This window comes from Macaca nemestrina, chromosome 10 (assembly GCF_043159975.1).
Source record: "Macaca nemestrina isolate mMacNem1 chromosome 10, mMacNem.hap1, whole genome shotgun sequence".
Lineage (NCBI taxonomy): Eukaryota > Metazoa > Chordata > Mammalia > Primates > Cercopithecidae > Macaca > Macaca nemestrina.
The window spans coordinates 119,927,212-119,953,030 of NC_092134.1; positions in this window are offsets into that span (position 1 = coordinate 119,927,212).

Below are 25,819 nucleotides of genomic sequence, written 5' to 3' on the forward strand. Positions count from 1 at the left end.
ACATATGAAAAAAATGCTCAGCATCACTAATCATCAGGGAAATGCAAATCAAAACCACAATGAGATGTCATTTTACCCCATTTAGAACGGCTATTAAAGAGATAAAAAAAAAAAAAACAGATGTTGGCAAGGATGCAGAGAAAAGGGAACTCTTATACACTGTTGTTGGGAATGTAAATTAACACAACTAGTATGGAAAATGGTGTGGAAATTTCTGAAGAAACTAAAACTAGAACTACCATATGATCCCACAATCCCACTACTGGATATTTATACAAAGGAAAGGATATCAATGTATCAAAGGGATACCTGCGTCCTTATGTTTATTGCAGCACTATTTACAATAGCAAAGATACAGAATCAATCCAAGTATCCACCAATATATGAATGAATAAGGAAAATGTGGTGTGTATGCACAATGGAATATTATTCAACTATAAGAACAATAAACTATGTCATTTGCAAAAATATGGATGGAACTGCAGGTCATTATGTTAAGTAAAATAAACTAGGGACAGAAAGACAAATGCAAAAAGTTGATTTCATGAGGTAGAGGATAGAAAGATAGATACCGGAGGCAGGGAGGATGTGAGGGTGGGAGGGGCAAATTAAAAAAAAAGTTAAATATACATTATGTTATTGTTAACTATAGTTACCCTACTCTACTGTTGGACATTAGAACTTATTCCTTCTATCCAGCTGTATGTTAATGGGTACAAATATGAAGTTGGATAGAAGGAATAGGTTCTAATGTCCAACAGTAGAGTAGGGGAACTATAGTTAACAATAACATAATGTATATTTAAAAATAACTAAAAGAGAAGATTTAAAGTGTTCCCAGCACATAGAAAGGATAAATACTCAACACCATGGATACCCTAAATACTGTGACTTGATCATTACACACTTTATGCATGTAACAAAATATCAACTGTACCCCATAAATATGTACAAATATTATATATCAATAAAAAAGACATTAAAAAAATTAGGTGAGAAGATTCTTTGCTTTGGTAGTGCAGCAGCCACAGGCTATGACCCCAGTCATATGGCCATGTAAAAGGAACTTGTTGACAGTGGGGGAAATAAACCCAACACACAGAAAGATGAAAAGATGTGTGTGTGTGTGTGTGTGTGTGTGTGTGTGTGTGTGTGTGTAAGAGAGGGAGTATTAATATGCCCTTAATTCTTGGTTCTATTCCCTAAGGGATCTGAGGCTGCTCTGATGCCTATAACAAAATACCATAAACTGGATAGCTTATAAAAAGCAGAAATTTATTTCTCAAAGTTCTGGAAGCTGGGAAGTCCACCATCAAGGTGCCGGCAGATTTGACATGGTGAGAGCCTGCTTTCTGATTCATTAATGGTGCCTTCTTGCTGTGTCCTTACATGGCAAAAGGGGTGATGAAGCTCTCTGAGGCCTCTTTTATAAGGACAGTAGTCTAGTCCTGTTCATGAGGGCTCTGCCCTTATGACCTAATCATCTCCCAAAGGTACCATGTTCTAATACCACCACTTTGGGAGTTAGGATTTCAATGTATGAGTTTTGAGGGACATAAACATTAGTCTAGTGTAGAGTCCTTTCACATACAGGGATCTTTTCATCTCAAAGGCTGAAGGACAGTCTGAAACCCACATTCCCTAACCAAGAAGAAAAGACTACACACAGGATATTGCCCCTATCCTACGAAATAGTTTTCAGGTGCATCTTAAATGGCTGAGGAGAGGCCATGATCATAGTGTTAACTAAGAGGTAAATGCTGTATATTCTAGTTTGTCCAGAAAGTCTTGGATTATACCAGCTGTCCTAATCTCCTCTCTGGCTTAGCATTTGTCGCAGTTTTTATTTTCCAATTAAGCATTGTTATTAATAGTTACAATAAAATAATCCAGCATGGATCTGATAGAGCACCACTTTTCATTTCTTTTTTTTCTTTCTTTTGAGACGGAGTCTCGCTCTGTCGCCCAGGCTGGAGTGCAGTGGCCAGATCTCAGCTCACTGTAAGCTCTGCCTCCCAGGTTCCCGCCATTCTCCTGCCTCAGCCTCCCAAGTAGCTGGGACTACAGGCGCCCGCCACCTCGCCCGGCTAGTTTTTTTGTATTTTTTAGTAGAGATGGGGTTTCACCATGTTCGCCAGGATGGTCTCGATCTCCTGACCTCGTGATCTGCCCGTCTTGGCCTCCCAAAGTTCTGGGATTACAGGCGTGAGCCACCGCGCCCGGCCAACCACTTTTCATTTCTATTTTCTGCACTAGTCCTAGGTAGTGTGTGAGAAGTATAAGCAGTGAAGATTCTACTTCACATGCGATTAAGTGTGAAAGACAGCAAGCAACACGCTATCTCTCTTTTGAAACCCTTCCCACATGCAGTGTAACTAACACTTCTCTTTAAATGGTAGTATACAGAATGTCTAAAGGTGCATATAAAGACAAAAAATCCTGCAAGTCTTCAGTGGCGGTAGAGAAGTGTTCACACTCACTGCCCTTGTCACCACTAAAGGACCCACCAGTCTATGCCACAGTCTACAAGAGGCAGGAAGCTGCCACACCATCAGTTGCTAGGGTTAGGGTGAATTGTAGGAAATCATAGCTTAGGTCTATATGAAATAGGTGCAGGAAATTGTAATTGGGCAGTCTTCACTTCCGTCATATATAATGCACTGTTTCTTATAGTTTTTTTTTTTTTTTTGGTCATTTATTGAATGGTAGAAATTTGCAACTATTTATATATTATTGTTTGGTAGTGTTTTTTATATTTTGTCATAATATTTAGGCAATAGTGAACTCCAAAAGACAAAAGTGCCTATCTTTTGAAAAATTAAATACTTAATTTCTAATTATTAAGGAAGTTCACAAAGAACATGTAATTTTGAAAAAAATGTGAGTTGACATTTACCATACTGACTACCTGAAACCCGAAAGACACAATCTATGAAAGGAGAATCAGCATCTACCTCAAAATTGAGTCATTACTTTAAGAGTAATGTGCCTGAAAGCAACCATTTTATAAATTCAGCTGTAATATGTGTATTTCATATCATTTATGCAGATGAAATAACTTCTCGTTTTATCATGTTTTGGCTTGCAAGTTTTGCTGTGCATATTTGAAAAGGGAAAAGATAGTAGGTGCTAAAATATACATACATATATTTTTAAGCGAATAATTTGTTGACAAATAAGAACGAAGTAGAATGGAACATTGCATATGAGATAATTACAGGTATCTTTGGAGAAACTAAACCTTAAATACCTTCCATATATGAAATGTTTAATAAATAAATAGATACTGAAAATGCAAAGCTAATTCCGTATATTTCCTTCTATCAATCCTATCCTCTTATTGACTTGAATTTTTTTTAAATACTGAAAGATCTTCAGAATTTTTTAAAGAGATTATACAAGCTTTTTAGTATGCCAATAATTTTCTAATTTAATTTTATGGGTTGAATTCTTTATATATATAGATATTTTTCCTGGCATTAAGCAAGAAATCTAGATAGAATTTATCTTTTAAAGAAGTGAAGGATTGTATAAAGGCTTACTTTTTAATCCTAGTTTCAAAATGTCTATGTATCTGTGTATGCATACACTCAGGTACCACCTAACAATTTTTCACTCAATGATGGACCACATATAAGATGATGATCCCATAAGAGTATAATGGAGCTGAGCATTTTCTATCACCTTGTGATTGTAGCTGTCCTAACATTGCAGTACAATGCATTACTCACATGTTTGTGGCAGTGCTGGTATAAACAAATCTACTGTGCTGTTAATAGTATAAAAGTATAGTACATATAATTATGTATAATACATAATACTTGATAATGATCATAAACAACTATGTTACTGGTTTATATAAATACTGTACTTTTTATCATTATTTTAGAGTGTACTCTTTCTACTTGTTAAAAAGGAAAGTTAGCTGTAGACAGTCTCAAGGAGGCTCTTCAGGAGGTATTCCAGAAGAAGGCACTGTTATCACAGAAGGTGACAGCTCCGTGCGTGTTATTGACTCTGAAGACCTTCCAGTTGGATAAAATGTGGAAGTGCAAAACAGTGATATTGATGATCCTGACCCTGTTTAGGCCTAGACTAATGTGCATTTTTGTGTCTCAGTTTTTAACAAAAAAGGTTTAAAAGTAAAAAAAGAAACAAAAGTATTTTTAATAAAAAAAGCTTATAGAAAGAGGATATAAAGGAAGAAAATATTTTTGTACAGCTGTACAATGTGTTTGTGTTTTAAGTGTTATTGCAAAAGAATTTTAAAAGGTAAAAAATTTAAAACTTTATAAAATAAAAATTTAGAGTAAGCTGAGGTTAATTTATTATTGAAGAAAGAGGTTTTTTTAAAATTTAGTGTAGTCTAAGTGTACAGTGTTTATGATGTCTACAGCGGTGTACCGTAATGTCCTCGGCCTTCACATGCATTCAGCACTCACAGACTCACCCAAAGTAACTTCCAGTCCTCCAAAGTCCATTCATGGTAAGTGCTCTCTACAGGTGTAACATTTTTACCTTTTATATCATGTTTCTATGATATAAAAGATCACAGATGATTGTACCTTTTCTATGTTTAAATATGTTTAGATACACAAAACTTAATATTGCCTACAATATTTGATAGAACAACATGCTGTATGGGTTAGTAACCTAGGAGCAATACACTATACCACATAACCTAGGCTTGTAGTAGGCTGTATCATTTATGTTTGTGTAAGTGCCCTTGATAATGTTCACACAATGGTGAAATTGCCTAATGAAGCATTTCTCAGAATGTATCCCTCTTGTTATGTGATGCATGGCTCTCTCTCTCTCTCTCTCTCTCTCTCTCTCTCTCTCTCTCTCTGTGTGTGTGTGTGTGTGTGTGTGTGTGTATGTTTAAAATCAGACTTTTAAATTATGAATCACATTCGAATTCTTTGGAAATCCAAATGAAGCAAGCTAATTTTAAAAATAAACAAATATGTCCGGAAATTTTTTCATGAATTTAACCAAAGGAAATAGCTAAGGCTGATAATTACATGTAGTTTGTTCATTGCCTAAACTCAAATAATAATTACTCATATTTTAATTTTTCCTTGCTTATATAGTATGGATTTGACTGAAGTGTTCCAAAGTACGTTGCTGAAGAAGAGCAGGACAAACATCTAGCATACAAACTTGCTCTTATTTTTCCTCTTTTATGTAAGAATCAGTGATTAACAAGACATGGACTTAGTCATCTCAATTTGTCATCTTATTCAAGAAGATAATCAGTCCAGACAGATTATCAATGGGTCCTGGTTCTTTCTACATCCCCTAGTTAAATCGCCCCACAAAGTTCAGATTTCTTGCATGCTATGTGTTAAGCAGGAACATTTGCAAGTTAAGATAGCATAGTGATGTAGTGGCCTAAAATCTCCCCAGTACCTGATGAAAATAGGCAATAATGATAACCACGTTAAATAAAGCTAAGAATTCACCAGAAGAAACCAATTAAGGAATAGAGAATGACATCAGGACACACATTTCAAATTCTTTATTTTTTAATAACAGAAACCAAAGTTGCTGATGCGGCAACATTTTTTTCCCCAGCACCCTCATGCAAGAGCAGTACTGAGGACACAAGAGGAACTGGTAAGATCCTAAGAAGTATCACCAGCATCCTTCACTTTGAAGAGAAGCTGGCTAATGCAGTCAGAAGGCAAGAGGACAGTGCAGGGAAAGAATCCATGAATACGTCAAGCTAAAGCAAGAATAGAAGCCCCTGCATCCCATCTGAAGTTCATAGTAGAGACCCCACGTAATTGAGCAGAGATGGAGCAAATGAGTTGTAGTTCACAGCAGTCACACACTGATTGGAAATAAGGGCCTCTGATATAGCATAATTGACATCTCAGAAGACAAAACAGAATCTAGGTCCTGAGCAGGTATTTCATTCAGCCCCATCTGGGTTCTCCCCCTTCTTTCTTCCACATCTTCAGACTAGAGCAAGTGCAGAGACCACCTGGTACTTCAGTTGTGATACAAGGAGGTGGGGTGGGGGTGAGCGGGGAGAAATAGTGTGGGATAACTGGGAGGAATAATTTTACTATTTCTCCCCAGAAAAATTTCAAAACTAATCATGTAGGAGAAACCTTCGAGATTGGTTTACAAATCTGTTTCACATGAACTAATAACCAAAAAAAGAACTGTGACATTAGTCCTCTAGTGTGTCAATACAGCATGGAGATATTTTCCTAACCCCAAAGAGTGTTAACACTCTTTCCCACAGTCACTTTGACTTTCCTAACATCTCATTCTAATCAAATTATCATTAACATCTGTTTTAAGCAATAAAACATTCCCACGGTAGCAAAAAGTATAATGAGTTTTTCATATGGAGAATGTAATGGAAAAAATGAATTGAGGAAAACAATCTGACAATTTGAAAATTCTTGCATTTAGACAACAACAACAAAAAATACTTCTATCAATGAACATAAACCCTATTTGGTAAAGTGGAATGTAAAAGGAAGAACCAACCAGTAGCAACACTTCAGTTATTTTGAGACAAGTCTCAATTAATGCTTCTGTCTTATTGCCCTTTCCAGAAACTTTCTCAAAATGGGGGGTGCTTTTTAGACTTAGTCTTTATTGTCATTAGTGGGTTTTTATTGCCAGAAGTCATGTGGTAAGATAAAAAAAATTACTTAGTAGAGGATAAATGTAGGTGTCAAAAACTATTGGACAATAACCAGTATCTCCCTCCTGTCTTTTGTCTTTGCTGTTATAGCCACTCAAGGGCTAACACTGTGTGTACCTCCCATCACCACTTGTGTAAAATTTTACCCATTCCCATCACCACAAGAAGAACTGAAAGAGGACAATAACCAAAAGACTGTCAGTATGTTCTTTTTAGATCAGGTGTTTGATGACTTTCTACAGATAAGAGCTCTCCTCAGGCCAACTCAAACATATGTTACTTTTGGCTCCTTTAGAAACCATCCTGTAATCTTGTACCCAAAATAATTATGCCCCCAAAAAAGACAAACGAAGAACTGGTTTAGCAAAAGCCTTTTAAAAAGCAAAAGCATTCTCTTTAAATGCTCTGAGATGTTGACTAACACCATAGAAACATTTTTTGTGGAATCAAGATTTAAAAATTAAAATGTCAGAGGTGGAAAAATATCTCAAAGATATCTTGCATATCTCTAGTCTACTGATGTGAAATATAATTTCTCTTAGTTACATTCTTTAATTTATTTGCTTAGCTGATGTTTATAAATCTATTAATTTCTGTTAAGCACTGGGTATGGAGCTCTGAACAAAGTATATGGTCTCTGACCTCAAGGAGCTTCAAATCTACTGACAGAGAATAAAACATTGTTATGCAACTAACTCTGTAATCTGAATTTTGTAATATTCAGTTATTCCAGTTGCATAGAATTTACTATTTTTATAGGTAGCCATACCATTTATACAGTTCTATGAGAACTAACACTTCTAAGTCTATTTTCACCTCATGTACTATAGGCCATCACTTTTCCTGTGCTTCTGGGAACCGTCTTAACATCATGTTTACACCATCTCCTTAGGCCTTTGCCAGAATTTGAAAGCATGTATCTCAGGAGAAGCTCTCTCTTATTCAAATTTATGTTCCACCCCTCTTGATCTAGCACTCTCAGAATCCAGTGCCATGTGAATTTTCCCAGCTTCTGCCAGTACATGTTGGCTAGGTCCTACAGCTTCTTTGGGGTAGAGTCCCTTTTCTTCCTTATTGGGATGTTCCAGCATGTTCTAGCTGGGCCATTATTGTCCCAGTGGCAAGGAGGGGAAGTTGGGGAGATCCTGGTTGTAGCTTCTACTGTGCTGCAGGAGATGACCTGTCTGCATTATCTTCAAGTAAAGGGGGGAGTTCCGACTTTTAATAGAAAGGAGCAGACCACTTCTGAGACTCTCAAAGAAGGGGCATCTGGCGATTCAAGGATTTTGGATGTCACGATTCCGTGAGTCAGGATCCCATTCTTTCCTATACAAGGCCTGATCGTTGGCTCAGCAGGCATAGCAGCAGAACTTGAAGTTCCACTACTCTTATTATGTGCTGGGCTTGGTCTTCAGCTTTTATTGCCCACTAACTGTAGAAGATCAAAATATCTTTTGCATGGTACAAAGGAGGCACCCTGGCTAACAAACTTAACTTTTAATTGCCAATTAATCAGCCTCATCATTTAATTTTTTCCTAAAATGCCCATAGAATATAGCATCCAATTTTTCTGTCCTTATAGCTATTACTTACCCGGTATTTTTCAAATGCCAGAAACATCACACATGCTAGAGTACTTTCTTTCACCAAAATATCACTGCAGTTCACCATTGATGAGTTTTAGCAGTAGCATGGAGACTTTATGCCAGGGACTATCTGTATCACTTCTCAGCCTTCTGGCTAAGATCAAGTGCAGGAACCATCTGTGTTTCAACTATTACCAGTGCCGAAATCCTCATTACCAGCTGAGTGGTGGGTAATTCAACTTCAAAAGTCCATTTTAATGTCTGCTTTCTTGACTCCACTTCTGCTACTATTAGTACTGGTACTAATCAGCTTTGATTATCTCATTCGATTTTTTAAAATTATTTGCTCTGTAGAGAGAGACTTGATTTAAGAGCCAGACTGTCTAAAGAGAAAGGGCATTCCTAAACTCTAGTACTATTGAATGGTTAGTTCCCTATGAAGCAGACTCAGAGATTGCAGAGCAGGAAGTTCATTTGGAAATGCTCTTGAAATCAATATGTACGGAATTGAAAAGCAAGACAGGACACAAGATTGGCCAGAGGAATAAATTGGGCTGCAACATAGTCTCAACAGGGGCCTCATCTGACTCCTTGGGGGGTTCTGAAACTGAGACGGATAGCCCTTTAGAGTTGTCTCAACTTAGGGCAAAGGGGCAGACACTTATGTCCCTGAATCAATCAGTGAATATAGACCACGCTTGGAAGAAATCATGACCATCGGGGAGCTGGGACTCTTCAGCAGAGGCGCTCACCAAAGAGAAGTGATAGCTGGGCTATCTGCTGGGAATCCTTCCGGCAGTTAGGAAAATAAAGTTTTTATTCATGAAGGGTACATTGGTGGTACTGTGTCCACTACTGACAGCATGAGGAAACTTCTTGAAATATCCCATTTCATCCAGGAATGTGGGTATCTTAATCATTTGAGCTGCTGTAACAAAATACTGTAAACTAGGTAACTTATAAAAACCAGAAATGTATTTCTCACAGTTCGGGAGATTGGGAATTCCAAGATCAAGTTACAGGTAGATTCAGTGTCTGGTGGGGGTCTGCTTTCTGGTTTATGGATGGCACCTTCTTGCCGAGTTCTTACATGGTAGAAGGGTTGAGTAGCTCTCTGTGTTCTATTTTATAAGGGCACTACTCCCATTCATGAGGGCTCCATCCTTATATCCTAATCACTCCAAAAGGCCCTACCTTCTCACACCATCACATTGTGGGGTTAGGATTACAGACATTCAGACCATAGCAGTGGGCAAGGCATGTGGGGTGGCTGGGGCTATCTCCAGTACTCTCTGTTTACACATGCTTTAATATCATTCCCCTTTGCAGTAAATGCCTCATGATGGTAAAAGGGTAAAAAGGGTATCTATTTCTATGAAATGATCTCCTGTTGGAGCACCAAAGAGGATCTGCTTTGGCTCCCTTATTGACATATTGACATACTTACTTTTCTTTTTTTTCTATCTCAGGAACACTTTAAAACATTTCAATCTTGAGAAAAGGAGTAGGAGCCATTGAGTCTAACATCTTCCTCCCCTCCACCCCGCCTGCATCTCGCCTTCCTTTCAAGTTGATAGCATTACTTATGCCACGATCTCTGAGCACTCTTCACTCTGAGTTGCAGAATAGCTCCACTGTCAAAGTCCACAAGATTTGCCCTGTAATTTGTAAATGGCATTTTGGAGTTTAGGAATGCTCTTTCTCTTTAGACAGTCTGGCTCTTAAATCAAGTCTCTCTCTACAGAGTAAATAATTTTTAAAAATCTAATGAGATAATCAAAGCTGATTAGGAAGTTCATGGTTCCCTGATGCCCTAAAACCCATTGTTTTAAAGGATGAAGAATCACAAAGAATCACAGTGTAAATGAAATGAGCGTACTTGTGCTTAAAGTTTTCCAAATATTATACCTGATATAACAGTAGTTTTCCTAACTGTAGATATATTGGTATAATAGACTTAAAATTTTTAAATTATTTGCACCCTCCCCCCATCTTTGCATTTACTGTTATCCTCCAAGTGCTAAAAACAGCTTTCTATATGCACCACCCTCAAGGGTTGAGTAGATAGGACAGTGTACAGCAAATAAGCTAATTAAAATTCTAAATGAGACTTGTAAATCTATAGCAGAAACAAATAATCTTGAAAACATAGCTTTCATTTGTGAGAGCAAGGCTCTATTGAGAGAAAAAAGGTAAGTGAATTCTGACATGACTGAGCCATTATGACTCGAAGAAGATTATTGTATATACAACATGACACCAAAGAATAAGTTATATTATGCACGGGAAAAGAAAGAGATATGAGTTTGACCAAATGAAAGAAGAAAATAGAGGTGATGTATTGAGAGGTTACAACAAGCTGGTTTCTAAGAAACATCTTTTCCTACCCACTCCTGGAATGAGATAATTGAAATCCCAGATATATTTGAAAGTATTAAAGAGCAAATGTTAACCATTTTCTGGACTCTGGAAAGTGGCCTAGGAGACCCCAAACTTCACAGAGAAGTTCCATGTCAAACACTGTGCCTTACAGGTAGATCAACAGTGATTGAGTGAGTTGACTAGACTGAGGGGCCTGAGGGTGGACTTACGGAGTCATAGTCAGCTTGAGAGATCAATTCTATCCATTACTCCTTTCTTCTTTCTTCACAGGCATTGAAAGAAACATTTTCCCCTACTCTTGCAATTAAGTGGACCATAAGATATGGTCAATAAATTTGATCAATAAAATGAGATTGGAAGTATCTTAGTCAGTTTGGCTACTATAATAGAATACTGTATATTGGTGGCTTGAACAACAAGCATTTATTTCACACAGTTCTCAGGCTGGAAGGTCCAAGATCAAGGTGCGAGCATATTTGGTGTCTGGTGAGGGCCTTCTTTCTGGTTTGCAGATGGCCATCATTTTGCTGTATCCTCACATGGCAGAGGCAGAGAGGAAGTTGGCTCTGGTGTCTTCTTATAAAGACACCAATCCCATCATGAGGACCCCACCCTCATGACCTCATCTAGATTTAATTAGCCTCCATAGTCCTCACTTCGAAATATTATCACTTTAGCGGGGAGGGTTCCAACATATGAATGTTGGGGGACACAAACATTCAATCCCTGGCAGGAAGTGATGCTGTATCAATTAGGGAGCTGACAGCAAAAAACCCAAGGTGATTTTCCAGTCTCTCTTCCCCTACCATAGTGACAGAGAAGACCACATGGTCTAGATAAAATGGCTACAAGTTGGTTGGTAGAATCTTCCTCAGCGTGGCCTCTGAGTGGCTGTGTAGTCACTCAGAGATCCCACTATAGCAGAGGACATGCTAAGGAAGGTTCTACAAACCAACTGAGTGACTATGCAGAGTGACTAGGCCTCTGAGTGACTATACAGAGGCCTCCAGAAACCTCGACAGACATGCAGTGTGAGTTAGAAATAAACTTTTGTGTGTTCAATCACTGAGATTTGGGGATAGTTTCCCCTCCCCTCCCCTCCCCTCACCTCCCCTTCCCTTCTCCATTCCTTTCCCTTCCCTTCCCTTCCCTTCCCTTCCCTTCCCTTCTCTTCTCCCTGCAGTATAACCTCTCCTATCCTAACCATGGGCAAGGATAGGATCTCCAACCTTACAAACGGCAGAAGATTGGAGGCCCTAAAGAGACCTGAGGTTGGAATAAGTAGGATTTGGAGTGTATGAACTTCATGACCAAGGACCACAGAGAAAGCATAGACTCAGCAATAATACCGGCCTCATGATGGCAATAAAAAGTCTAGCTGTGATCAGCAACACCATAGCTAAGGCAGAGACCCTCTTCTGATTGCAGCATAATATGTAAGTTCTCTGGAAATTTAAGTTTACTTTAAGAAAAGGGAGGAAAGGCAAAGATACAAAGGAAAATCTTGAGTGATTGAATTTAAGTTCTAAGTTGATTGCTTTAAAATCAGAAATGATGGTATGCTGTGTCATCGTCATGTCCTGCTACAGAGACTGTTGTTTGCCCCTATATCTTTTTCTCTCCTATGCCTTGATCTTATTCAGCACTGTCAATGGAATGGAAGTGGAAGTGTGTAACTTCTGAGAAATTTTCATAAAAGACAGCTGGAGGGTGCCCTTTGGCCTCTCTGCTACTTCCTCCTTCCTGCTGCTTAAGATGCAGATGCAATGCATTTGTAAGCACTATGGATGGGAGAGCTCAGAGATCTCTGTGGGTCCCTGTGACTCCAGGAAGCTACTGTATCAGGCCTCAGCTGCATTCTCTAGTCTTCATTAAACTTGAGAGCATAAACCTGTGCATTTAAGCTTCTATAGTAGGGTCTCTGTTCTATGAAGCTGAACCAAATCCTAACTGATACCCTTTCCTTCTCTTAGTTTTACGGCAAGCAATTTCAAGAATCAGAGGCCACAGGAAAGTAGCAGCAGAATTCTAGATAGAAACCACATTCTGAAGAAGGATCTGAAAGATAACAGTGGGAAAGATTATTTGTCCTGTGCATTAGAAAAGGCAAATATTCTAAGACAAACATTCACTGTAGTTTATTACTATATTCTTATAAATAGGAAAAGTATCCCTTCCAAACCAGTTGCTTGCATCCTGAGAAATGTAAAGCTCCTTATGCCAGCATAAAATGGTGCATTCATAAACCAAAATTATCCAGCATCAACTAATATGATAGTTGGACTTGCAATTCAGGAAACACATTTGATGAAGTGTTAACTGTCTAAACAACAGTGAGGCACAGAGAAGTATGGGATTCCTAAATGTGCTTCAGCAGTATTTTTGAAATTTTGCATTATTTAACACTGGAAATAATCTTATCTAATTCTTCTATATAGATTACTAGCCTGGTAGGTAGGAATCTTTATTACACTAGAATCTTGTCTTATCTTTTTACGTACTCTTGTGGTTAAAGTGATAATAAAACTTCCTAACTCTAAACGAATTGCTCATGCAATTGGTTTAATGTAATTGGTTTAATGCAAGTTAACAGCTTCTGGGAGACTGTGACTTTCCCTCAAAGGAGTCTTTGTGAAATTTACAAGAAAATTAAGAATCAGCTACTTGCTTCCATAATTTAGAGAGACATTGAGAGTCTCTTTAAACCTTATTTAAACATGCAGTGAATAATCAGAATAGAAATGACCAGAGGCATTTTGTTTCCTCCATCATGTAAGAGACTGAAATGCGTCTTTCCATCTTTTTTTTCTTCGCCCCCAGTTCACACACATTTATGTGATGGGTCAAAATATTTTAACATATGTGCAAATACGTGTGTGTGTTCTTAACCTTTTTTTTTTTTTTAAACTTTTACTGACCTCCAAGATTTTCTAACTCTGTCTACCAATCTGCCAAGTCTTCTTTCCTTCACCCTCTGTGAATAGTTCTGCTTTCTGCCACCTGGGTTCTTCTGAGATTTGCAGAATAAGGAAAAAAGTGATAGGCACAGGACAAATCATATGAAAGACTGTGGAATGGAGGAAAGAAAGATGGAAAAGAAGAGGGGGCTATGTATAAAATTCACAGTGTTTGTGAAATAAAAGTAAAGACATAGAGTTATTCTGAAATTACTTTTTGGTAGCTGGATAGTGTAACTATGAGCAATCAGCCTTAGAGTTTAATAAGGTCATAGACATAAACCCTCATAACTCTTTCGAGAGTTCCCTCTAAATAAGAGCCATACTTCTCAACTATTGATAACCCATGGATTAACACAAAAATTTTATGACCACCCACTTTCAGGGATTCTGACATGGCTCTTGAGGGCATAGTTGAAAGTCACTGGGGAATCTATGTCTTCTCACCAGCCAAGGCAATTTTGTCAAATTTACTTTCTGTAGATTGTATTATAAAAATCAACAGAATGCCTCTTAGATGTATATAGGTATCTTATAACATATTGAATAGTATATGACCTGTCATGCAAAATGTGGATGCCTTCCTGCCCCTGTTACTTTAAATGGAGAATCCTGCTCCAAATCTGAAGTGAGTATTGTAGAGAGGATCCGAGCCAACAACCTGGAAGTCAGAGTAAAGTGAGTAAAGTATGCTCAGCTGTAAAATGGAGCTGCTTGGATTTGGGAGCATTAAGCAGGAGAGGTGAAAAGTAAAGACAATACTGGAAGTAAATGGCTGACCACTGAGAGAAGAGTTCAAGAGAACTCCAGGTAGGTCTCATTGAGTAAAGGAAGTTTTGCCAGCAGCTATCCCCAACACCAAAGGACTGTGGGATTCACAGAAGTTTAGTAGCTCTAGCTTGTGGTATGCAGAAGAATTCCTTAAAGGTTTGTGTGCATAACTTCCAAATGTCAGAATTCCTACTAAGTTAGAAACTGCTAAGTGGCTTCTTTCTACGTATATTTGAATCACATACCTTATTCTTAAGACATTCTGAAGAATTAATTATTTCATTTTTATTTTTCTTTTGAGATGGAGTCTCACTCTGTCACCCAGGCCGGAGAACAGTGGCATGATCTCAGCTCACTGCAACCTTCGCCTCCCAGGTTCAAGCAGTTCTCCTGCCTCAGCCTCCTGAGTAGCTGGTATTACAGGTGCATGCCACCATGCGCAGCTAAGTTTTGTATTTTTAGTTGAGACGGGGTTTCACCATGTTGGTCAGGCTGGTTTTGAGCTCCTGACCTTGTGATCCGCCTGCCTCAGCCTCCCAAAGTGCTGGGATTACACATGTGAGCTATCGTGACCAGCATTATTTCGTTTTTCAAAGCTAACTAAATAATGCTGTTCTATGATAAGATCTTTCTAAAACTTTAGGTGTCGCTATAAAAGGCACATCTTGAATTTAAAAATTTAAGATAGAGAGAGAGTCTTAATTTTTTTTCCATCCTATGTATTCTTTCAGCAGTTTGGTTCAAAGCACATTTGTTAGGAGTCAATGCTGCACTTGCTGCTGGAGATATGAATAGTACCCTAGCCCTGGCATGTAGAAATACTTTTAATGTATAAATTATATATATTTATATTTTCCCCCCCACAGTTAACTGTTCTGTTAGTTAAATTAGGAAAATTTTTACATCATCTCACGAATATTCAGTCTCTCAACTCAGCACTAGAGGGAGCAACACTGCAGAAGAAAAGCTACGAAAATGTGAGTTTCTCCATTATTATAGCAATATTGAAAATCACAAAATTTCAGAAAAAATAAATGGCTGAAAGGTGGTGGAATGTCTAACAGCGTGTGGAGGCGAGTGGCTAACCCGTCAGTAAAGCACCTTCTAAGTGAAGTTAGGGAAAGTTGGAGATACAGCTTTGGAGAACTGAAGTCTTTCTGAGGGATATTTTTCCAAGAATAGGGCTTGAAATCTACATTAAACAGTATCTGGGAGACTAGGAGATATCACTCTCAAAGATTTTACTGCCAATATTTATTGACAAGTGTCACCAATCAGCAAGGATAAGACAAGAGTAAGTGGGTAGAAACATTTTTGGTCACAAGCAATACAATTTTGACCTGCTCAATGACCAGACCCTTGAAAACACAGTACTTTTAGAATGAATAACTATATAATGCAGAGGACATGCTTGTTATTTTCCGATAAGAACTTTTTGAAAATTTCAAAAAATTTTGAATGGAAGACAAAGAAGTACGCAAAAATTTCAGTACTGAGGACAGAATGATAACTACCATGTACTAAGTGCCTGTCCTTGGCTTTAAATATATTGTTATGTACACTTCACTATGACCCTAATGAGGTAGGTAGTTCCATATTTCTCTTATCAGAAAACAGGCTTAATATAAACCAAGTGTTATAGTAATAATTACTGGATCATCACACTGTAGTATATTTGTGTAATATATAATACTTACCGAAAATGAGTAACATTAGCATTCATATTGGTAGTCAGGAATATGATTAGGATTTATACAAAACACGGCTAAATTTATTCTTTGATATAATATAAAGACCTAAGCATGTGTACTATCTAAGAAAAATTTTTAGCTTTTGGCTTTTGACATTTAGTAGAAATATTAATCATTCAGAAGTAAACTATATATCTTATTACCAAAATAAAAGGCTTAGGTCATATTGTTCTTGAATTTTAAAAGTGATGGTTTAAATATTAACATATTTGAGCTAATACATAGAAGTGCTTATTATCAGAAGTCACTTAAACCCTATAAAGTCCCTGTAATTCCTTGTACCGATTCAAGTGGTGTCGATATCACTTACTTTGCAAGGTTTTATGTCATGAGTGTGTTGATGTGGACAATGGGATGTGATGTACCAGCTTAGATTCTTTCCAACTCCCTGGTGTTACTGCTTTTGTGTAAGACTTGCTAAACTAATAGCTGAGAACAAAATGCACTGGGAGTTCACCTTTTAATATGAACAATGTCTGCTGTTCCCCACTCCTGTAGTATGAAATATCCACCACTGAGTTCATAAAATGGTGGATTCTCACAGCACCCTGAAGGGTAAAAATTGTCAGTTTCTTTTTTTTTTTGAGACGGAGTCTTGCGATCACTTTCTTGAGAACACGATTTCTAAAGCATTTAACTTCTCCCCCCACCCCTAGATTGAAGGAGGCACTAGATTTATATATTCTAAAATATAGGGGGTTCTAAAAATTGGAGAACGCCACTGACTTTTCATCTGGAGATACGTGAAGGCAGAAACCCCACTGCCGAAGAGATCCTCTGAGGCCAGAAGCCAGCAGAGTATGAGAGTATCACAGTGTTCCTATGAAGATGAGAGCTGAGGGCCACTGTATCCCAGTTCCCAGAGCTCATGGAGGCTAGTTCTCAAGATTCCACATGAGAGAGCCAAGAGTTGAACAGAGGGACAGGAGCCACTCAGATTTCTCAGGAGAATGTACACAAAGGAAGGTGTGTTCACCACTGATGAGGGGTCAGGGGGAGATGAACGTTGGCTAGGAAAATTCCATATGTCACCCACATGGAGACCCCACATCCCTAGAGACAACTGACAGACTGAATCTGATGGAGAACACGGACTCCCATCCCTTTGAAAGCACCTAAGACTTTTGTCTTTCACCAGGACCTTCCATTCCAGGGGTCAGACCAGGGATGGCATCAGCAGCAGAAGCTTGTGAGGAGGAACAGGATTGGAGGTAGGCAGAGAAAATCAGTGAGGCGGAGAAGGACAGCATGGGAAGATGACCCAAATCTGCAGAGTACATGTTCCCATAAGGTTAGGTGACAAAACTCAGTGGGTGGGATGGAATTCATCAGGAAGGATGGAAGCAGTGAGGAACAAGGTTTAAGAGCACAGGCTGCAGAGCTGAACTACCACATTTTGAATCCTGGTTACTGCATGTCCTAGCTATGGGACTTAGAGCAATTCATTGTCCCTGCATCGAGTTTTTGAGAGAATTAAATGGGTTAGAACAGTGTCTTGAATATAAGAGCCACTCAATCCATGTGAGATCTGATGTCGATGGTGATGATGGCACAAGTGGGTTCACTGAAAGTAAACTTGACACCAGTTATGGGAAAATACATTCTAAATTTGTACATAACTAAGTTCCAGTGCTTGATCTACACATATTTCAGTGTTCCAATAAAGCATCATGTAAAGTTGATTATTAATGACATTTCCTTGATCAGCTCTATAGTGTTTGCAATTATATATTGTATGTTAACTAAAACTGAGCTCATAAAAATAATTACAACCAAAGAGTTGTTGCTTTCAAACCAAATAGAAACATTCTTTACTTTTAAAATTAAATCCCTAAAGGAGATTTAAATTTCTCAACTTGTATTGAAACTAATAGCCCTCACGAGCACTGTTATTCGTAAGATGAAATGTCCACTCTTTTTCCATAGCAACCAGACTATTTGCATCTGGTCCCTGCCTGCATCTAGCCTCTCATTCTAATGCCACAATATCCGTTCTCTTGATTTACACAGAATCTTTGTTCTGCTTGGTCACACACACACACACACACACACACACACACACACACACACATGCCTTCAGGCAAATGTTTTCTTGAAATATAATTGAGGAGACACCTTCCAGGAATCCCCTATTCATGCATTCATTCTTTCACCTAATAGCTCTTGAAAACATAATTGTTTTAGGTATCATTCCATGCCCTCAGAGTAAAGTGACAAACAAGATAGACAAGGTCTCTTTTCTCAAAGATGTGGCACACTAGTGTGAAAAAACATAATAAATAGGAAAACAGGAAAATAAGTAACATTGACATTCATATTGGTGATCAGGGAAGACCTTACTGAGTGAAAAAAGTTGCCAGCTACTAGAACATACATTCCATAATTACAGGTATTTTGTTTATTCTGTTCACTGCTGTATCCCTACTGTCAGGAAACGTCACTGATTTTTAGTAAACACTGTTTTGATGCAAATGTGAATGCAACAAAGAGGTTTGGGATGAATACAAAAACAGAGCAGAGTGCTCCAGGCAGAGAAAAGAACAAGTGCAAAGGTCTTACGTAGGTGGAAGGAGGTTGGCATGTCTGAGGGAAAGAAAGAGAAGAGGAGGATAGAGGAAGAGTAGAAGAAAGTGGGGTTAGACAGGGAGGTGGGACTTGGCATGAAGGACTCTAGGAAGCCACTGCGCACAGGAGGAAACTTGCACATACTTTCCTCATAAGTTATCATGTTGTGCTATAATTTCTTGATCTATCCTATTGAGTGTGTTTTTTTTTCATTTTGTTATTATTATTTGCTCTTATTTTTTTTTGTAAGCCGCTTTCGTTGGGTTTACGTTTTTTTCACTCCTGATTTTGATGCTTAGATAACCCATTTTTAATATTTCCTCATCTCTAATATATGAACATACAAATATAAAATTTGTCTAAGGATTGCTTTAACTTTATTCTGTGTTTTGATGTGTGTGTTTTTGTAAAACATAAAGTATATTTTCATCATAATTAAGATTTCTTCTTTGAAGTCGGGCACGGTGACTCACACCTGTAATCTCAGCACTTTGAGAGGCCAAGGTTGGAGGATCACTTGAGTCCAAGAGTTTGAGACCAGCCTGAGCAACATAGAAACACCATGTCTCTACAAAACAACTGAAAAATTAGTCAGGTGTGGTGGTACACCTGTAGTCCTAGCTACCTGGGAGACTGAAGCAGGAGGATCACTTAAGCCTAGGAGTTCAAAGTGGCAGTGAAATATGATCACACCACTGCACTCCAGGCTGGGTGACAGAGTGAGATCCAGACTCTAGGAAAAAAAAAAAAAAAGATTTCTTTGACAATTAGAGTTTTAAAAGTGTATTTTTAAATCTCCAAGTATATGGACTCTTAATTATCTTGTTTTAATTTTTAATTTTGTTATGGTAAGAAAATGTGGTTCTGCAAGATATATAAATTCTGTGGCATTTGTTAAGATTTGCTTTGTAGCCTGATATGAAGTCAATTTTCATACAGTCATGCATTACTTAATAATGGAGATACGTTCTGAGGAATTCATCCTCTGGCGATTTTCTAATTGTGTGAACATCATAGAGTGTCCTTCCACAAACCTAGGTAGTATAGCCTCCTACACGCCTGAGCTATACAGTATAGTCTATTGTTCCTCGGCTACAAATCTGTGCAGCATATTATTATACTGAATACTATAGGTAATTGTAACACAATGGTAAGTACTAATGTATGTAAACATATCTAAAATAGAAAAAGTACAGTAAAAATACAGTATAAAAGATAAAAAATGATAGACCTGTATAGGGCACTCACCATGCAGGGAGCTTGCAGGACTGGAGTTGCTGTGGATGAGTCAGTGAGTGAGTGATGAGTGAATGTGAAAGCCTAGGACATTATTGTATACTACTATAGACTTTAGCCTAGGACATTATTGTATACTACTATAGACTTTAGCCTAGGACATTATTGTATACTACTATAGATTTTAGCCTAGGACATTATTGTATACTACTATGGACTTTATAAACACTGTACATTTAGGCTGCACTACATTTATTTTTAAAATTGTTTCTTCAATAGTAAATTAATCTTAGCTGACTTTTTTACTTCATAAACTTTTCAATCTTTTTTTTAACTTTTTGACTCTTGCAATAATACTTAAAACACATTGTATAGCTATACAAAACTATTTTTTTATATCTTTAAAAGCTTTTCTTATTTTAAAATTTTTTATTTTTACTTTTAAAATTTTTTGCTACAAACTAAGACAAAAACACACACCTTAGCCTAGGCCTATACAGCGTCAGGAGCATCAGGATCGCTGTCTTTCACCTCCACATTGCACTCCACTGGAAGACCCACTGAAAGGTCTTTAGGAGCAATAACATGCATGTCATCTTCTATGATAACAATGCCTGCTTCTGGAATAAGGAAGTTCTGAAGGAATTGCCTAAGGATATTTTATAGTTAGCTTTTTTTCTTTTAATAAGAAGAAGTACACTTTGAAGTAACTATAAAAAGTATAGTAAATATATAAACCAGCAATAGTCATTTATTATCACTATTAACTATTATGTACTGTACATAATTGCATGTGCTGTACTTTCATAGGACTGGCAGTGCAGTAGGTTTACACCAGTATCACCACAAACAGGTGAGTAATGCCCTGTGTTATGATGTTACAATGGCCACAATGTCACAAGGTGTCACTAGGTGATAGTAATTTTTCAGCTGTGTTATAGTCTTATGAAACCACCTTCAAATATGCAATCTGTCATTGACCAAAATGTTGTTAGGTGGAGTATGCCTGTATATAATCTTTGTGTCCTTCCAATAATGTTTCTTTATGTGCAATATAGAAATCGAGAATGTGAACTGTTATTCAAATCACCTCTTGACTCATTTTTTATCTGTTCTATCAATTACTGAAGGAAGTGTTCTAGAGTTTACAATCAAGATTGTAGACTTGTCACTTTCTCCTGGTAATTATGCTAGTTTTTGCTTTTCATATTATTGTAATTTATATATTGTCAGGTGCATCTACAGATTTAGAATTAACATATTTTTCTAACGAATTGCTCCTTTTATCATGGTGTGACAACACTGTTTACAAATAACAATGCTTCCTCCCATCCAATTGTCTATTTTTTTGCTGCCACTATCACCTGATTAGCTGGCCAACACATATCATTCTGTTTTTCTACTTCCTGTATTTTGTGTTCTTTCTTCTCTCTTCCTATTGGATAAATGATGTTTTTTTCAAAATATCCTTTTATTTTAATTGTATGATGAGAATGTCAGAGACGTCCAAACCAGAGTGACTCCATCTTGAATAAAGGTTGGAGAAAGCAAGACCTGCTGGGTTACATTCCCAGAAAGTTAGGCAGTCTTGAACACAAGATGCTTCTGGTTGAGGAAACGAGTTAATGGAAAAAGGCATTCTCAGTTTAAAATAAGTTTTGCTCAGCCGGGTGCGGCAGCTCACACCTGTAATCCCAGCACTTCGGGAGGCCGAGGCCAGTACGTGACTAGGTCAGGAGATCAAGACCATCCTGGCTAACACGGTGAAACCCCGTCACTGCTAAAAATACAAAAAATTAGCCAGGCATGGTTGTGTGCACCTGTAGTCCCAGCTACTCGGGAGACTGAGGCAGGAGAATGGCATGAACCCAGGAGGTTCATGCCTTTCAGTGAGCCGAGATCACACCACTGAGCCGAGATCACACCACTGCACTCTAGCCTGGGCGGCAGAGCGAGACTCCATCTCAAAATAATAATAATAATAAGTTTTGCTCTAAAGATAATAGTAAACTCATAAATTCTTTCTAAAGATAATAGTAAACTCATAAATTATTTCTGAAATTAATAATTACAAAAGAGAAAAAACAATACTAATAGTCTCTCACAAGCTAATTACAAGCCTTTATAATAAAGTACACAGTTCTTATCTTTAATATCTAATGTAAGCAAGCACTACATTTGAGGTGGGGGTATTCCTCTTGCTTTCTGAGGACACTCTACTCTGTATTGGAGTAATTTCTGATAAGCTGTTTTAACTTTATTGTACACTGTGACTCACCCTGATTTCTTTCCTGCATAAAATCCAAGAACTTGCTCTTGGGATCTAGGACAAGGTCTCCTTTCCAGTAGTAAGAATCCCTTAAGTCGTTATGCTTCAAGTAGATAAATCTGTAATGTTCATACATTATGTGCAGTGAATAAAGATAAGTGGTATCTTTACTCTCCTCTCAGACAATATCTAATTGGTAGAATGCATTAACTCTGATCTCTGCATTCTCCTCACATGTCCTTGCTTCTAAAATTCAACTTGCTTTTAAGCACCAATGTTCCCAAATAAACCATTTTTGTTATGGGGATTGGTATTTTTTTTTAGAGTTGACGCTAATTTAGTTGAGCCCACATTTACCCATTGTTGGTTTCTTCTACCTTGTTTCTTGCCTCTCACATCTTCCTTCTGAGGTCAATTTCTTTCTTCCATGAAAATGTATTATATTATGAAATCTCACAGTTATCATCTAAAAATGTCTTTATTTTATCCTCCTTCCTGAATAATATTTTAGTTAATTTACTTTATGTTGACAGTTATTTTTCCCTTCGAAGACATTATCTTGCCATCTTCTGGTCTCTGCTATTACTACTGATAATATATTCCTGGTAGTTTAATTCTTGTTTCTTTACAGGTTATCTGTCTTTTCTCTCTGGTTGCTTTCAAGATGTTTTCTCTACTTTTGTGTTGTACAATCTTTCTTTCATGTGGATTTAATTTTTATTTACTCTACTTAGGAATTGTATGTTTGCTTGTATTTCATAATTTCTATAAACTCCTTATACATATTGCCTCAGAGAGTCCCTTTCCATTTCTTTCTTCTCTCTTCTTAGGAACCACTGTTAGATCTGTGTCAAACCTTATTATTATATCCCTGTATATATTAAACTCTCTGTCAAAGTTTCCATTTTTGGTTCTCTCCATCTGTATCCTGGATAATTTATGTATTTTGTCAAGTTATTTTTCTAGTACATGAAGTTCTTGGTTGCATTAATACATCTTATTGTTTCTGCAGACTGTCTTAGATGAATTTTTTTCCCTTGTACACATTGCAATTATTTTCTTGAGTTTATCTTTAGAGGTGCTTGTTTATTTTCCTGTGGGAATCCCACAGCAATGTGTTGGGTCCTGGTCCTTCAAAGCAGACATGTGAGATGAGGATTCAGAGATAGTTTTTATTAGGGAGGTTCTCTCTCTCTCTCTCTCTTTTTTTTTTTATTATACTTCAAGTTCTAGGGTACATGTGCACAACGTGCGGGTTTGTTACATAAGTATACATGTGCCATGTTGGTGTTAACTCATCATTTACATTAGGTATAACTCGTCGTTTACATTAGGTATATCTCTTAATGCTATCCCTCCCCCCTCCCCCCACCCCACGACAGGCCCTGGTGTGTGATGTTCCCCTTCCTGTGTCCAAGTGATCTCATTGTTCAGTTCCCACCTATGAGTGAGAACATGCAGTGTTTTGTTTTTGTCCTTGCAATAGTTTGCTGAGAATGATGGTTTCCAGCTTCATCCATGACCCTACAAAGGACATGAACTCATCCTTTTTTATGGCTGCATAGTATTCCATGGTGTATAAGTGCTATGTTTTCTTAATCCAGTCTATCATTGATGGACATTTGGATTAGTTCCAAGTCTTTGCTATTGTGAATAATGCCACAATAAACATATGTGTGCATGTGTCTTTGTAGTAGGATGATTTATATTCCTTTGGCTATATACCCAGTAATGGAATTGCTGGGTCAAATGGTATTTCTAGTTCTAGATCCTTGAAGAATGGCCACATGGTCTTCCACAATGCTTGAACTAGTTTACAGTCTCACCAACAATGTAAAAGCGTTCCTATTTCTTCACATCCTCTCCAGCACCTGTTGTTTCCTGACTTTTTAATGATCGCCATTCTAACTGGTGTGAGATAGTATCGCATTGTGGTTTTGATTTGCATTTCTCTGATGGCCAGTGATGATGAGCATTTTTTCATGTGTCTGCTGGCTGTCAGATGAGTAGATTGCAAAAAAATTCTCCCATTCTGTAGGATGCCTGTTCACTCTGATGGTAGTTTATTTTGCTGTGCAGAAACTCCTTAGTTTAATTAGATTGGTGTTTTAGACATGAAGTCCTTGCCCATGCCTATATCCTGAATGGTAATGCCTAGGTTTCCTTCTAGGGTTTTTATGGTTTTAGGTCTAACATTTAAGTCTCTAATCCATCTTGAATTAATTTTTGTATAAGGTGTAAGGAAGGGATCCAGTTTCAGCTTTCTACATATGGCTAGCCAGTTTTCCCAGAACCATTTATTAAATAGGGAATCCTTTGCCCATTGCTTGTTTTGTCAGGTTTGTCAAAGATCAGATGGTTGTAGATGTGTGGTATTATTTCTGAGGGCTCTGTTCTGTTCCATTGGTCTATATCTCTGTTTTGGTACCAGTACCATGCTGTTTTGGTTACTGTAGCCTTGTAGTATAGTTTGAAGTCAGGTAGTGTGATGCCTCCAGCTTTGTTCTTTGGGCTTAGGATTGTCTTGGCAATGTGGGCTCTTCTTTGGTTCCATATGAACTCTAAAGTAGCTTTTTCCCATTCTGTGAAGAAAGTCATTGGTAGCTTGATGGAGATGGCATTGAATCTACAAATTGCCTTGGGCAGTGTGGCCATTTTCATGATATTGATTCTTCCTATCCATGAGCATGGAATGTTCTTCCATTTGTTTGTGTCTTCTTTTATTTCGTTGAGCAGTGGTTTGTAGTTCTCCTTGAAGAGGTCCTTCACATCCCTGTAAGTTGGATTCCTAGGTATTTTATTCTCTTTGTAGCAATTGTGAATGGGAGTTGCCTCATGATTTGGCTCTCTGTTTGTCTGTTATTGGTGTATAAGAATGCTTGTGATTTTTGCACATTGATTTCATATCCTGAGACTTTGCTGAAGTTGCTTATCAGCTTAAGGAGATTTTGGGCTGAGATGATGGGGTTTTCTAAATATGCAATCATGTCATCTCCAGAGAGGGACAATTTGACTTCCTCTTTTCCTAATTGAATACCCCTTATTTCTTTGTCCTGCCTGATTGCCCTGGCCAGAACTTCCAACACTGTGTTGAATAGGAGTGGTGAAAGAGGGCATCCTTGTCTTGTGCTGGTTTTCAAAGGGAATGCTTCCAGTTTTTTGCCCATTCAATGATATTGGCTGTGGGTTTGTCATAAATAACTCTTATTATTTTGAGATACATCCCATTAATACCTAATTTGTTGAGAGTTTTTAGCATGAAGGGCTGTTGAATTTTGTCAAAGGCCTTTTCTGCATCTATTGAGATAAACATGTGGTTTTTGTCTTTGGTTCTGTTTATATGCTGGATTACGTTTATTGATTTGTGTATGTTGAACCAGCCTTGCATCCCAGGGATGAAGCCCACTTGATCATGTGGATACATATGCTTTTTGATGTGCTGCTGGATTCAATTTACCAGTATTTTATTGAGGATTTTTTCATCGATGTTCAACAGGGATATTGGTCTAAAATTCTCTTTTTTTGTTGTGTCTCAGCCAGGCTTTGGTACCAGGATGATGCTGGCCTCATAAAATTAGTTAGGGAGGATTCCCTCTTTTTCTATTGATTGGAATAGTTTCAGAAGGAATGGTACC